Here is a 16,459-nt window from a genome sequence, read left to right on the forward strand (position 1 = left end):
TTTCTTCATAATCAATTCCAGGCCTTTGAGAAAAACCTTGTGCAACAAGTCGAGCTTTATATCTTACTATTTCATTTTTCTCATTTCGCTTTCGAATAAAAACCCATTTGTATCCAACAGGTTTTACACCTTCAGGTGTAAGGACTATAGGTCCACCAAAAACATTACGTTTATTTAGCGAATTTAATTCAACCTGGATGGCATCTTTCCATTTTATCCAATCCTGCCGATTTTTACATTCACCAAAAGATTTTGGTTCATGATCTCCGTTATCATTTATGATGTCGATTGCCACATTATAAGAAAATATATCATCAATTTCATCTATATCTTTTCGGTTCCATATTTTTCCAGTATTAATATAATTGATAGAGATTTCATGATTCTCGTCAGTTTGTGGTTCTGACAGAACATTTTCATCATCATATGTTTCTTCAGGAACACCATTCTCTATTTTGTGATCATCATGTGTTTATTCAGAAACATCATTCTTTATTTTGTGATCATCGTGTTTCTCTATGAATTTTCCTTTTCGAGGATTTTTATCCTTGGAACCGACTGGCCTTCCACGCTTCAGGCGTTTAATGACATCATGAGTATCTTCCATTTGTTTCTTTGGAATATCAATTCGAGCAGGGGCATTTGCAGCATGTATATATGATTTAGTTACCCCTTTTGTGTCTGCAAATGCATCTGGTATTTGATTTGCTATTTTTTGCAAGTGTACAATTTGTTGTACATCTTTTTCACATTATTTTGTTCTTGGATCCAGATGTAACAATGATGATACATACCATGTAATTTCCTTTTCGGTATGTTTCTGTTCTCCCCCTAACATTGGGAAGATTTCCTCATTAAAATGACAATCAGCAAAACGTGCTGTGAACACGTCGCCTGTCTGAGGTTCAAGATATCGAATGATTGATGGACTATCATAACCGATATAAATTCCAACCTTTCTTTGAGGTCCCATTTTCTTTCGTTGCGGTGGTGCAATAGGCACATACACCATACATCCAAAAATCTCAGATGAGAAATGTCTGGTTCTTTACCAAATGCAAGCTGCAATGGGGAGTATTTATGATATGCACTTGGTCTGATGCGAATTAATGAAGCAGCGTGTAAAATTGCATGTCCCCATATAGAAACAGGGAGCTTTGTTTTCATAATCATTGGTCTAGCAATCATTTGCAGACGTTTAATCAATGATTCAGCCAATCCATTCTGTGTATGTACATGAGCAACATGATGCTCAACAATGATTCCCATAGACATACAATAATCATTGAAAGTTTGGGAAGTAAATTCACCAGCATTATCAAGTCTAATTTTCTTGATTGTATAATCGGGAAATTGATTCCTCAATTTTATTATTTGAGCAAGTAATCTTGCAAATACAACATTTCGAGTTGATAATAAACATACATGTGACCATCTGCTGGAGGCATCAATCAATACCATAAAGTATCTGAATGGTCCACATGGTGGATGGATTGGTCCTCACCCTGAATACGTTCAAGAAACATTGGTGATTCAGTTTGGATTTTGACTGGTGATGGTCTTATAATAAGTTTTCCAAGAGAACATGCTTTACATTGAAACTTATTATTCTGAAAGATCTTCTGGTCTTTCAGTGGATGACCATGTGTATTTTCTATAATTCTTCGCATCATTGTTGAACCAGGATGTCCCAATCGATCATGCCAATTGGTTAATATCGAAGAATTATCAACTACCATGTTTGATTCAATGGGACTTATATGTGTATAATGCAATCCAGTAGGGAGCATTGGTAGTTTTTCAATCACATATTTCTTTCCTGATTTATATGTGATAAGACACATATATTTCTCATTCCCTTCATTCATTGTTTGAGTATCATACCCATGGGAATATATATCATTAAAACTCAACAAATTTCTTTTCGATTGTGGTGAATATAAAACATCATTGATCAAAAATTTTGTACCATTAGGTAACAAAAATTGTGCTTTACCACATCCTTTAATCAAGTCTACAGGACCTGATATTGTATTCACCGTTGTTTTTGTTGGGTTTAGTTCCAAGAAATATCTTTTATCTCGGAGGATAGTGTGCGTTGTACCACTATCGGGTATGCAAACTTCAGCTTTGCTCATAGCATTTTCCATATTTGAACTTCAAAAAAATATGCAATGAAATAAATTACTTGCAATATATATTTAAACATAACACAAATCATAATTATACAATAAAACATTATTCTATGAATACATGAAAAATAGATTATTGTACATTTATATTCTACCATTATATTGTTCATTTTCAGAGAAATCGTTGAGAAAATCTGCAGCATCAATATTGTTCATTTCTATCCCACCAACATATTGATCATTTCCAGAGAAATCATTCATAAAATCACCAGCATCAAAATGAGTTGAATCACTCAAACGGTCACTGCGTTCAGTGAAGTTGGTCTCCTTTTCTTTCCCCTTTAATGATTCTTTATAAAGTTTACAAAGGTGCTCAGGGGCTCGACAAACTTTGGACCAATGTCCTGGAGTACCACATCTGTAACAAGAACTTTCATATCTTTTTGAGTGCTTCTCATTAACACTTGTATTCTCATGATGCATTTTCTGTGGATGGTTTGGGACGTTCTTTTGAGATGAGTTATAAAAATAACTATCTCGATTATTTTCAAAACCACGGTCTTGACCACGGCCAATTCCACGTCCACGTCCACGTCCACGTCCACGACCTCGACCTCGACCTCGACCTCGACCTCGACCTCGACCAAAACTTTGTCTTTGAATTTGATTTTGGTTTCCAGGTTTAAATTCATTTTTACTTACAGCATTTACTTCTGAAAATGCTGTTGATCCAGTGGGTCGGGACTGATGATTTCTCATTAATAGCTCGTTGTTTTTTTCCGCCACAAGAAGACAGACGATGAGTTCAGAATATCTCGCGAATCCACGTACTCTATATTGTTGCTGTAGAGTAATATTTGATGCATGAAATGTGGAAAATGTTTTTTCAAGCATCTCAGATTCTGTGACCTCATGTCCACAAAATTTTAATTGCGAGATTATTCTATACATCGTCGAATTGTAATCACTGACTTTTTTAAAGTCTTGGAATCTCAATTTATTCCATTCATCCCGGGCGGTCGGAAGTATAACTTCTCTTATATGTTCGAATCTTTCTTTTAATCCCTTCCACAAAGCCATGGGATTTTTTTCAATCAGATATTCACATTTCAATCCATCGTCGAGATGTCGACGCAAAAATATCATGGCTCTTGCCTTTTCTTGTGACGTGCATATGCCATTTTCTTTAATGGTCTCGCTTAGACCCAATGACTCAAGATGCATTTCTACATCTAGAGTCCATGGCATATAATTCTTTCCCGTGATGTCGAGCGCAACAAATTCGAGCTTTGTTAAATTTGACATGGTGGTACTAAAAAAAATTACGATGCATTTTATTAGTTAATAATTATTGCAATACAAAGTAACGGATAAACAACAAGTACAAGTATTTGTAAAAATAAAGAAAACGCACGAGGATGATATTCTCCGATAAATACAAGACTCGTGAGTATGACAACCAAAATAATTAAAAATATCCTTGAGAAAGCCATTTTCTTTTTTCTTCGAAAAATTTGATGATGAATAATTTTTAGAGAAGAAGAGAAAGTTGGAGTGATGGAATGTGTTTGTGAGATCATATTTATAGGGCAAAAACTAGCCGTTTTTTACCATTTATGACCGTTGGGGTACAAAAAAAAATAAAGGTATGTATTTGTATAATTTTATGGTAATAATATGATATATATAATATTAGACATGTTTAAATAATTATGTATATCATATCATAATATTATAATGAGTGTCATAATTTATTTTGTTTAAAAACCTTATAGGCTTTTATACTTGTCGTATCCCTTACCGGGAGTGTGGGATGTCGTCTTAACATCCTCCCAGGATTTATAACAAGTTTATGAAAAATTTATTTTTATTATTTCTAATAATAACATTATATTGTATATTAAATAAATACACAATAAATAAATAACAGTAAAATAAATATAATTATTTTTGTTACCTTTTTCTTCTGTTTGGAGCTTGGAAAAGTATGTAGGACTTTTAGAGTTTCGTGCTGATAACGTGTTGTGAAAAAGTAAAAATTTATGGTAAAAAGTAAAAATCTCAAACTCTCAAAATTTACCAAACTACACACTTTATAATATTTTTCTCTCTAGTCAATTGTGATTTTCTTCACAAATGAGAGATCTATTTATAGGAAATCTTTACAAATAATCCAAAAATAAAATACATCATTACCTACATCATCACACACTAATTTTCAATATTTACAACTCTTATTTTCAACATTCAAATATTCAACATTCAAATATTCAATACACACATTTTAAATATTATTTTCCAATATACTCGAATTTTTAGGCTTCTTTTTATTTATTTATTAAGAAAATACCATTTTTTATTTGGCGAAACTTAATTGTTTGAAACAAATAAAATTAATTTTTTATTCTCCACAATATCTCTATATATTTATAAGCATGTATCTCTCTCTCCCTTTCTCTTCTATGTGTCTTTTTTATAGTTTTGATTGGTTTTAACAATTCTTAGTAAAATCTAAGTTACTTGGGTAGTCGGTCGATTTCTTCCATCAGTTATGACTTTGAGCAACTATTGTTGTTCGGATTCATTTCACCAGTTCCATGCAGAACCCACCATCTTTGCTCAAACAGAAACTGTTGAGTGCCCATCAGTGATGCCGTATCTTTTAATGTTGGTTTGCCGACTTGCAACTTTTAGCCACGACAATAAACAATACAATATGATATGTTAGAATAAAACTGGGCTCAGACGAACTGATTTTGGCCTCTCCAAATACGCAGTAAACCAAGGCGAAGACCACAAAGGTTTCCCGATCAAAACCCCGGTTATTGATAACCAACTCAACCCTAAGCAAATAGTCCCTAAGCACACAGTTCACCACACACAGTAGGCAATGAAACTGATCGAGACATCACAAGGAACCGAGGTCAATTTCCAATCTCACACACACACTCGTATATCACTTGAGGAATAGAGAGGAAGAAGAAAGAAGAGAAGAGAAGAGCTCACATGCACCAAGCAAAGAACACTGCACGCCGAAGAAGAATGAACGCTACTGCCTCTATCAAAAAACTCACGCTTGGCTACTTGGCTGCTGGGAACAAATTGGTATTTAAGAATAATACAAAACAACCTAGTAGGCCAAGGTTTAAGGGAATGAGCTTTGGGTTATGGGCTTGAGATAAAGTTGGGCCAAACCCAACATTTCTCCACCTTTTGGCCCAACGCCGGTTCACTGGACAGGAGAGTCACCTACAACCATCATCATTGCCCCACTTGCAGAAAACACAAAGTTAGTACAAGTACCAATTTTTAGCAAACACTAAGTAAGCTACATAAAAGAACAGAAACCGAACACATCAATCAGAAGTATCAAAATTTAAAATTTTTAAACAAGATCTGAATTTTTCAACAGACAAACACTTAGTTCCCTATATCAGCAGGATTGAATTGAGAAGGAATTTTTTCAAGATAGACTATGCCTTTTGCAACCACATCACGAATGTAGTGGAATCTAACATCAACATGTTTAGTTCTATCATGAAAAATAGGACTCTTACACGGTTGTATACCAGACTGGCTATCAGAAAATACTACAATTTCACCTTCAAGAAAACCAATTTGAGAAATAAGACCTTTCAACCAAATAGCTTCTTTTAAAGCTTCAGTGATAGCAACATACTCAGATTCAGTGGTTGAAAGAGCAACAATGTGTTGTAATTGAGATTTCCAGCTAATACAAGCGCCACACAATTTAAACACATAAGAAGTTGTTGATTTTTTATTGTCTCTATCATTTGCATAATTAGAATCTACATATCCAACCAATTTAACACCAGCATCAGATTTTGAAAATTTTAAACCATGCTTCACAGAACCATTCAGATATCTCAAAAGCCATTTGACAGCTTACCAATGTTAAACACCATGATTAGACATATAACGACTCAAACAACTCACAGAATATGCAATATCAGGCCTCATGCTAACCAGTTAAATACATGACTAGAACCTATAGCATTTGAATATGGCACATTCTTCATGTTTTTAACATCAAAATCAGATTTAGGGGATTGTTCTTTACTTAGAACAAAATGACCAGCTAAAGGTACATTGAATGGTTTTGCATTCGACATGGAAAATTTACTCGAAACTTTCTTAACATATGTATCCTGATTCAACAAAATGACATAACGTTTTCTATCCCTATAAATGTTCATGCCAAGAATACGTTTAGCATCTCCTAGTAATTTCATATCAAATTCAGCACTCAAGCAATTTTTGACATGATCAATAGTTTTCACACAAAAATTAATCAATAGCATATCATCCACGTAGATAAGCAAGAAAACAAGGACTTTAGCATTGTGTTTGAAATACAAGCAATTATCATAATTACTTCTAGTAAAATCCATAGAGAGCATGCATTCATCAAACTTTTTGTTCCATTGCCTAGGGGATTGCTTCAATCCATACAAAGATTTTTTTAGCAAACAAACATGAGCACGATACTTAGAATCAACAAAACCATCAAGTTGCCTTCATAAAATTTTTTTCATCAAGTTCACCATGTAAAAAAGCAATTTTAACATCTAATTGTTTCAACTCCCAATTAAACTGAGCAACCAGAGCAATCATAATTCTCACAGTAGTAAACTTTATAACAGTAGCAAATATTTCAGTATAGTCTATCCCTCCTTTTGAGTAAAGCCCTTAGCCACTAACCTAGCTTTAAATCTAACAGATTCACATTCATTTTTGACCTTAAATAACCACTTACAGTCTACAACAGAACAATTTTCAAGTTTAGGTACAAGAATCCAAGTGTTATTAACATGCATCGAATTAATTTCTTCATTCATCGCATTTAACCATTGCACAAAATTTTCAGATTTTAAAGCTTCTTCATATGACTTAGGTTCAACATTATCAATTGACTCAAACACACTAAATGCATGAGAAGTCATATGAAAATCATCAAAACGTTGTGGCTGCCTAATATTTCTTTTAGATCTATCCCTAGCCAATTGATAATCATTCAAATCATTAAGATCAGTTTCAGGCATATTTTCAGCAATTTCTTCATGCACATCAGCATCAACTTGATTATCAAAAACAGTTTCAGACAGATTTTCAGGTAAATCGTTCACATCATGAACATTCTGCACATTGTCAGAATCATGACTTGGACCAAGTAAATGCTCCACCTTATTTGGATCAGTGGTAGGTTCAGAAATATGTAAATGAACAGATAAACAGGGAAATTCAAACTCATTGAAAACAACATCCCTACTGATTAACACTTTAAAACCAAGTTGGTCCCTTAACCACAATCTATAACCCTTAACCCCATCAGGATAGACAAGAACAACCAAAAAATTTCAAGTTTGAAAAATTAATTTGCGTACCAGACCACACAGATTCTGGACACTTACCATTCAAAGGCACAGAAGGAGACCTATTTATCAAATAAGCAGCAGTACAAACAACTTCACCCCAAACTTTTTTGAAAGACCGGAACTTGCAAGCATACGCCTCACCTTTAAAGTAAAGTTCTATTCATACGTTCAGCTACACCATTTTGCTGAGGCGTATAAGGGACTGTCCTATGTCTTTGAATACCAGATTCAACACATAAATTGTCAAAAAATCGATTACAAAATTCAAGACCATTATCAGTTCTTGGAATTTTAATTTTCTTACATGTTTGATTTTCAATCAAGTTTTTTCAGTTTTTAAAGTTCTCAAACACATCAGATTTGTTTTTCATTAAAAACACCCAAATTTTTCTTGAAAAATCATCAATAACATATAGAAAATACTGATTTCCACCATGCGTTGGCACACTAGCAGGACCCCACACATCAGCATGAAAATACTCAAGTATTTCAGAAGTGACAAAGTGTTTGGGAATAGGGGAATTTGAAAACTTAACTCTGGACTGTTTGCCTAAGAACACAAGAATCACAAAATGGCATACAAGACAATTTATCACTACCAAAATAACCATCTTTGTGCAAAATTTCAAGACTTTTAGAACTCATGTGACCTAATATTTTGTGCCACAAATCAGTTTTTTCACTTAAGACAACATTCACAGAATTTTGCACACTAAGATTCATATTCAGCATGACAAACATACAAGTTTCTCTTTTTGGCAGCTTTGAAAACCACTAAAGACCCTTTCATAATTTTCATATCCTCATTTTCCCATCTACCATGTAAACCATCATCTTCTAATGCAGCACATGAAATCAAATTATGACATAAATCGGGAATATGCCTCACATTTTTCAAAGTTAACACATAACCAGAATCAAATTTCAACGATACATCACCAAGACCAACAACTTGACACAATTTTTCATTTGCCATAGAAACAGACCCATGCTTCACTTCTTTATAATTAGAAAACAGATTTTTAAATGGGGACATGTGGAAAGTGCACGCATAATCAACTAGCCATTCATTCTCACACAAAGAACTTGAATGCACAGAATTCACCACAGACATATCACATACCTCAGTCACAATAAAAACATCACCCATGTGTTCACTACCAGAAGCCATATTAGCAAGGTCATTATGCTGATTTTTGAAATCTTGGTTTTGGTTTTGCTTGGGCATAGAACACTCTCTAATGTAATGACCAGTTTCACCACAATTATAGCATTTTCTATTGTTGGGTCTCGACTTGGACCTTGCCTTACTCTTACCTCTATTTTTAACAGAAGATTGGTTGTGGATGTTTGAAGGTTTTTGATTCTGAAATCTGTTTTTAGACCTTCCTCTAACAAACATAACCTCACCAGAATTATTACCACCTTATTGGGTTTTTAAATCTCTCTTTGCTTTTCAGGCCGTTCACGACAGTTTCTAAACTTACCCTGATCTATGCCATACTTAATAGCAGATTTAACATCACTGTAAGAATCAGGTATGTCATTTAAAAGAACAATAGGGGGTGTAATCATCAATATTTATCTCTAGTTTGCTTAATATCTTGAACTAATTTGGTAAACACATCAAGATTTTCATCAATGTCCTTGTTTAAATCAAGTTTGAACCGGAAAAATTTCTCAAGCAAAAACAATTTACTGGACAACGAAGTTTTAGTATAATGTTCTTCTAATTTTTCCCAAAGTTCCTTAGCCGATTTCAGTTTACCAACTTTTCTTAACACAGAGTCAGACAAGTTCAGAATTATAGAAGAATAAGCAAACTCATCCATTTCAGTCCTTTTTTCAGGAGTTACAGCAGCAGGATATGACAAGTCTATCGCTTTAAAAACTCTTTGTTGTACCAAAATACCTTTCAAGATTATATCCAGTCATAGCCATTTTAAAAAAATACAACAGTTAACAAAAAAAAACAAATTTTCACACAAAAAAAATTTAAATCGCACAAGATCAAAACGAACACAGCGGAAGAAACTTTTAGCCACGGAAATGAAAACACAACAATAAACAACAAGCATATAAAACCTAGCGTTCTACCAGCAGCAAATCCCAGCACATAAATCCGCGGCAAGTGGTTACGCTATGAAAACAACAAAAAGAGGTTCCAGCCAATTTACCAGAGCGAAACACTAAGTAAGGATTTCAGATTCCAATGAACCAAAAAATGAAGACACGACATATAAGACTCTGATACCACTGTTGAGTTCCCATCAGTGATGTTGTATCTTCTAATGCTGGTTGTCCGACCTGCAACTTTTAGCCACGACAAGAAACAATACAATATGATATGTTAGGGTAAAACTGGGCTCAGACGAACTGATTTTGGCCTCTCCAAATACGCAGTAAACCAAGGCGAAGATCACAAATGTTTCCCGATCAAAACCCCGGTTACTGATAACCAACTCAACCCTAAGCAAATAGCCCCTAAGCACACATCTCACCACACATAGTAGGCAACGACACTGATCGAGACATCACAAGGAACCGAGGACAGTTTCCAATCTCATACACACACTCGTATATCACTTGAGGAATAGAGAGGAAGAAGAGAAGAGAAGAGCTCACATGCACCAAGCAAAGAACACTACATGCCGAAGAAGAATGAACGCTACTGCCTCTATCAGAAAAATCACGCTTGGCTACTTGGGTGATGGAAACAAATCGGTATTTAAGAATAATACAAAGCAACCTAGTAGGCCAAGGTTTAAGGGAATTGGCTTTGGGTTATGGGCTTGGGATAAAGTTGGGCCAAACCCAACAGAAACGAATTATTTCGTTTATTTTGCGGACTACTCCTGCAACAGTACAGATCATCTCTTCAACCGGCACGACATGTTTTATTAATCTGAAAAATACAATTATTTGCTTCCCGTAATATCCGATAAGTACTCCCGAAGCGTAAAAACGTAATATGTCCAAACTGAATGTAATGACTATTAAACATGTGATTAATAAAGTTAACATTTTTGCTAACTTTTTTAGTCTTCCTGTTTATGGTATAGTAGGCATGATCACGTTAATTATGATACAATTCGTATACTAATTAACATGAAAAATATTCATCCATTCCAAAATAATAAACAACACAAATGCGAAACTTGTTTTGAATCAAAACTAACAAGACGATCATTTTTTCGAACAACTGAAGAAGAAGCTATGTAAGTAATTGTCGTTTTAACTCAATGTAATGATTATTAAGTATGCGATCGATTAATAAATTTAACACTTTTGCTTGCTTGCTTGAGCCTTCTTCTTTATTTTATGGTAGATTTGAACGCGTTAATTATTATCATTCGTAGACTAATTGACATGAAAACATTCATGCATTCCAAGTTGTTAAACAACACAAATGCGAAACTTGTGTTTTGACAACTGTTTTAAGGACAATGTAATTCGTACAAGTTTCGGTTTACTTTATTTATCTATTGTATTTTTTCATGCATTGTTCATTGGTTTCTGTTCGAATTTCTATATTTCAAAAGTTTACAGCACTTTATTTCTCTTTCGAGAACTAAGATATCGAGTAACTAAAAGTCGACAGCCTAAGGGTTTCAAGATTGTCCACAGGAAGTTCCGATGCCGACAATGCCGGATCTTCCAAGGCTCCACCAGTTTACAGGAGTTGTGTTACCATGTGATGGTAGCGTGAAAATGAAGCAGCCAACAAGTGGCAGTAGCTTATCAGGCGCAAAGCACTGTTGCCCGGCAGTGGAGGAGGAAGATCAGATACAAGACTCGGCAGCTGGGGAAGCTTATACCGTGGGCAGAAGATGAACATCGGTGAAATGTTTGGTGCTGCTTACAAAAAAACATCAAGTTTTCGCAGACTCAAATTGGGATTCTTGAATTTATGATGAAATCGTTGTTGGAATGTTTTAAGATTTAGATGAATAGAAATTAAGTAAAAAAAAAGTAAAAAAAATGTGGACGTCAATGAAAGTGTTGAGGCGTTTAAGAGGGGCGCTGAATGCAAGCAATCCAAGGTCGCCGGAGAGGTGTTTAGGCGCCTCTCTAGTGCCTTGGAATTTCCAGGGGCGACGTCTGACTGTGCTGATTTTGCGACTTTTCATAATATCTATCGTTCAAATAGTATCCATTGACGTTTTAATCATATTTTTGGATGAAATGACAGTCTTTGATGAAATAACATGTTCTTAACGATTAAAATCTAAAAATACATTATAAAAGACAAGTTGAAAAAAATTATTATTTTGGATTATCTGTTTTTTCCGTATACATTACATTCATTTCTCCTCTACTTCTTTCTTTTGAAAGAGACTATACTTCATTTTCTAGTTATTGTTCACAATTTACAATGTTGTTATAGTAAAAAAGAGTCGTTATATCTTGCGGAAGAATTGTTATAAACCAAAACACTAAGGTGAGGTAAAATTTTTCTAAGAGATAATGTCCAACACTTATCTCAACTTAATTTGCTGCTGCAATATGTTAAATGGTTCGCTCAAAGACAACGGTTTTTCACCGTTGTCGTAGCTACAGTCTGAAAACCGTCGCAAATGAAAAACTGTTGTCGTAGCTACAATTTGCGACGGAAAGCATATATAAACCGTCGCTAATTAGCGACTGTTTGTGACGCCGTCGCTAAATTTAGCGACGGTTTAATAATAACCGTCGCTAAAGGTAGCGACAATATTCATGTGCAAAACCGTCTCTACTTAGCGACGATTCATACATGATTTCAGTCGCTAATATTTTAGGTAAAATAAAAAAATTAAGAATTTAATAAATCTGTGTTTTGAATTGGTACAATCGAGATAAAAAAATTTAAGTGTCGTGAAGTGATAAAATCGTGTAAGAGATAAAAATTTTAATTGTTTTGAAGTGATAAAAAAATCGTGTAAGAGATAAAAATTTTAAGTGTTGTTGTGAGGCCCGGGGCCGAAGAGGACGGGGGGTGATCGCCGGTGCCATCAGTTGCACGGACAATGAGCGGCTCCTGGCAGGCTTCTAGGTGGAGGGAACATGAATGAACCGACCCACAAGGGAATGAGAGGGATTCCGAGACTGTTCAATGTAATGGACTGTACAGTTGAAGAGGGCTTAAAAGATTTGATTTGTACTACTCATATCACGAAGGTGCATCTTCTTTTCGGTAGCTCATCACATAAGAACTCCGAAGTTAAGCGTGCTTGACTTGGGGCAATTTTGGGATGGGTGACCTCCTGGGAAGTTTTCCAGGGTGCGTGTGAGTGAGGACATAAGCACGCTGGAAAGACTCGTATTGATACAGTGAGGACAATCGTCGAATCTGGGGCGTTACAGTAATGAAGTTGTAAAATCGTGTAAGTGAGAAAAATTTTAAGTGTTGTGAAGTGAAGTGGAAGAAAATGGAGCGATGTTTAGGCGGGATCGAATTTTTGAATTTGCGACGGTTGGCTTATAGTTGTCGCGAATATTAGCCACGGTTTAAGCTAAACCGTCGCTAATGTTAGCGACGGTGTTAGCTAAACTGTCGCTAATTTCAAATTAGCGACGGGTGTACATCATACTGTTGCTAACTTTAGCGACGGTTTAAATGAAACCGTCGTTAATTTGAAATTAGCGACGATATAGGTAAAAATGTCGCTGCAAACCGTCGCTAAATAATGTTTGTCCGAAAAAACATGCTAATAGACAACGGTTCATGAAACCGTTGTCATAAACGTTCAAAGACAACGGTTTTACAGAACCGTTGTTAATGACCCTAAAAACAGTTGTCTTTGACCCCCAAAAGACAACGATTTTATAAAAACCGTTGTCTTTTACTTAAAAAATGATCTACGACAACGGTTTTAACTAAAACCGTTGTTAAAAGTTTTTTTAACAACGGTTTTAGTTAAAACCGTTGTCGTAGATGTGTTGTTGATTTTGAAATTTCTTGTAGTGAATTATCGAGATTTCTGGTACAATACCACTAAGAACAACCATATCATCAGGTAATTAATCATTAATCATCGGATGAACGAATTTTATAACAACCAGATTTGTGTAAACTTGTAAACAAAGATTAATGTGATCAATATTATACGCAGTTTGCATGGTCTTCTTGAATCTCTGTTTATTCAAGAGAAAGTTGTTCTCTGCACTGAAATGCTTGGTTCCCAAGACATTTGTCCAATCACTCAATAAAGATGATCCTGATTAATCTTCTTAATCCAACAAGTGTGAAACATACATTAAATGATTCATTTGACTTGGGAAACGGTTTTGTTGTCGAATTAAATTGCTTGATTAATATCCTGATTAATCTTCTTAACCGTCACAGACTTTGGCATTTTCACCAATATCCTATCTTGTGACATCGTGCAATGTGCCCGTGGCGATCCCACCACTATCAGGCGCTTCTGTCACAAGATCACTCGTGTACGACTAGACGTATCCGCGTATGACTCCGTACATAAATCAATAAATCAAAGATATCAATATCATTCAATTGCAAATAACAATGCAATAAAATAAAGTATGTGATTTCGGGAGACTCAAGTCAAACCTTACTCGAGTTGTGCAATCCCAACTCAACATTAATTTATACCTTTATCTTCTCGGTCTGACGAAGTCGAAGTCTCGAAGTCAAATCTGTCCATATCAATCTGAAATACAATATCGCATAGACACAATCTCAATACGCAACTCAATTCAAAATCTAGTCTGATCAATGTTCAAATCAACATAATCTGATCAATATCGAATCAAGATACAATTTAATCCATATCGACAATATCACAATATAATCGAAGTCACTACTGAATCTGATTAATATCAATCCACTGATGTTTCGACGGTATAACAATGCAGTCTCAATAACCCCGTCAATCTCACATAACAGATATAATACCCGAATTCATAATCAATATCGGTACAACTTATAATCAATAACAATACAGTTCTGATATCGAATCTCAATCAAATCAACTCCGAAAATCATAACAAATACATACACAGTCTGTTCTTCAATCTGACTTCAATTATACGATGTCTATTATATCAGAAACACCATATATGATTCCTATTCAATTCTGACAATATCATAATTTCAAACGATACCAGAATTCAATGAAACTTACGTCCCGTTGTAGCTGCTGTCGCTAGAAACACGGTACTGTACTCGGATTCGAAAACAGACGGACGGATTGCTCGTAACTTAAATTTCACCCGAAGCTTATATATATCTTCGAGCATTCCAAGACCAAGTGGCTTATTTTCCTTCTGCATGTCGCGCGCATATGCGCGCCCAAGGCCCGCGCATATGCACCTGGCTTTCTGCCCGGCACTTCTGAATTTATCAACTCGCGCATATGCGCGCACACGGCTCGCACATATGCGCGAGACCTACTGTCTCGTGCACACCCTCACTCGCGCATATGCGCGACTTCACCCCGCGCATGTGCGCCCAACTCTCTGCCTACCTCGCGCATGTGCGCGGCTCACGTCGCGCATGTGCGCGCAATGTTCTGTTCCAGCCCCTTGGCTACTGGACACCTCGCGCATATGCGCGCCTTCACGCCGCGCATATGCGCGGGGTCTTCTGCCAAATCCGCGCATGTGTGCGCACCAGATCGCGCATGTGCGCGGATGGCATCTTCCTCGCACATATTTCGCGTCTTTTCTCGTCTTTCCCGGTTTGATTCATTCCGTCTATAATCACATCAATTAATCACTAAATCTTTTCAGATTAACATGATAAATTTCTCAGGCCTTACATTTCTCCCCCTCTAAGATACGATTTCGTCCTCGAAATCACAGGCAATTCAATCAGATGAAGAAAGAAATATATAATCGAGGTTAATCAGAAAACTCATTACAATGAAACAATTCTGAAATCTCAGTCTCACCTCAGATTTTGTTTCCCAAATAATTTCTTCAGTATCATAACGACTCCATTGAACTTTCACAAACGGAATAGTCTTCATCCTGAAATATCTTTCGTTCACGAATCTCTGATTTCACTCTAGAATAATCATTCAAGAAGTATAATCTCATAATACCACTCGAAATAACTCCAACAGAATTAATCTCACAATACTGGCTATACAACATCCGTATGTACCCATCAACAGCTCATAATAAATCAACATTAACATCTCCTATCAACTCTGATAATTTCAAATCGAGGTTATATTCAATCTTCAAGCTTCAAATATCAACAGTCATCATCCGACGTTGATATATTCAATCTATTTATTCTGAGCTGTCTTTATTTTCCTCTGAATCAGTTTCAATTTCTTTTTCATATTTCTGATTCCATCCGATCCAATCTCAGGTATCTCGCAGATATTATTCCTATACGAAGGAAATCTACCGTCCTCACTGTACGATACTTGGACTGAAGCTATTTCAATACTCATCTGATAGCTATTGTCGTACATCCATTCACAAAGTGACAACAAATCATGTCAACTAGTGCTAAAATCCAGCACTACAGTTCCTGGATATCCTCCAGTATCAGGATAGTTCGCTCCGACTATCTGTCGATCTATAGACGATAAGTAAAGAATTTATTGTATATTCTGCCAAAAGTACAAAATCAAACGATAATCACATTCTGATATAATCAACTTTGGTATTCATTACCCTCTGACCCCTTTTTCTGACATAAATCTCAGTCATCTGGTCGTATCTGTACGTCATCCTGTACAACATCATATAAGCATATTCAAGCCATGTGTTAATCATAATTACATCATAGCACAATCTTATCCAGATTTCAGTAGTGTCGTCACACAATCCATAGAAATGTACTCCTATTTCTATTCAAGAATCGATAATCTATATAACCAACCTCCTGGTTTCTATTTTTCTGTCTTCATCTGTCGACGATGCATATATTTCAATACAAACTCTGCTACAACAGATCTCCTCTGTTTATATCAA

This window comes from Primulina tabacum, chromosome 2 (genome assembly GCF_025594145.1).
Source record: "Primulina tabacum isolate GXHZ01 chromosome 2, ASM2559414v2, whole genome shotgun sequence".
Taxonomy (NCBI): domain Eukaryota; kingdom Viridiplantae; phylum Streptophyta; class Magnoliopsida; order Lamiales; family Gesneriaceae; genus Primulina; species Primulina tabacum.